The following is a 1,154-nucleotide window of genomic DNA, read 5'->3' on the forward strand; positions in this document are numbered from 1 at the left end:
CTCTGATTATTACGACGAATTCGGGAGTATCGTGCTAGAAACAATCTTCCTCCAATCGAAGTTCCTGATCTCAAAAATCTCCTTCCTTTAACGATACCAGCGATGGCCGAACCAACTCGTGCTCTTCGAGATTACGTTGCTCCATCGCAGGATGAGCCGCATTCGAGTATTGCTCCACCCGCAATCGAAGCGAACAACTTCGAAATTAAACCTTCGCTGTTGCAGGCAGTGCAACAGAATCAATTTTCTGGAAATCCTACCGAGGATCCAAACCTTCATTTATTCGTATTTGTCCAATACGCTGACACTGTTAAAGCTAATGGTGTCACTTCAGAGGCAATTCGACTTCGTCTCTTTCCTTTCTCGTTAAGAGATAAAGCTAGAAGATGGCTTCAGTCTCTTCCTTCCAACTCAGTCACCACATGGAATGAGTTGAAGAAAGTCTTTCTTGCCCGATATTTTCCTCCAAGCAAAACAGCTATGTTGAGAGCCCAGATAAATGGATTTAAGCAAAAAGATAACGAATCTCTTTTCGAAGCATGGGAAAGATACAAGGACATGATGAGACTTTGCCCACACCATGGTTTAGAGGACTGGTTAGTAATTCACATCTTCTACAATGGTCTCTTGTACAACACAAGGTTAACAATAGACGCCGCCGCCAGTGGTGCGCTTATGGATAAACCTTACACCGACGCTTATCAACTTATCGAGAGCATGGCCCAAAATCATTATCAGTGGGGAAACGACCGAACAGTGGTAGAAAAACCTGAAACAAAAGGTGGCATGTACGAGATAAGTAGCCTTGATCATGTTAATGCAAAAGTGGATGCTCTTGCCCAGAAAATTGAAAGTTTAAATGTATCACCTCCAGCCACCGTGGTTGTCGTAACTCAAAATTGCGAGGTCTGTGGAATTCAAGGTCACACTCCTATAGATTGTCAACTCCTAAAAGGAATTTAAACAGAACAGGTGAAATATGCTCAAAGAAATCCTTACTCGAATACCTATAACTCAAACTGGAAGAACCATCCTAATTTCTCGTATAAAAGTAACAACGCTTTATTCGCACCAGGTCAAGCTCCCAGTCAAGCTCCAGCTGTACCACCTGGATATCAAAAGTCGACCCCATCTACACCTAACAATAACATTCC

At 42.7% G+C, this 1,154-nt stretch overlaps 1 non-coding gene across 1 annotated transcript; it reads right to left on the reverse strand.

The window, feature by feature from the left end:
- Positions 1-480: 480 nt before the first annotated feature.
- LOC127077749 (small nucleolar RNA R71) lies at positions 481-587 on the reverse strand. Its single transcript, XR_007787525.1, has one exon. It is a non-coding gene; the product is annotated as a small nucleolar RNA R71 (small nucleolar RNA).
- Between the last annotated feature and the right edge of the window lie 567 nt (positions 588-1,154).

Source organism: Lathyrus oleraceus, chromosome 4, assembly GCF_024323335.1.
Source record: "Lathyrus oleraceus cultivar Zhongwan6 chromosome 4, CAAS_Psat_ZW6_1.0, whole genome shotgun sequence".
Taxonomy (NCBI): Eukaryota; Viridiplantae; Streptophyta; class Magnoliopsida; order Fabales; family Fabaceae; genus Lathyrus; species Lathyrus oleraceus.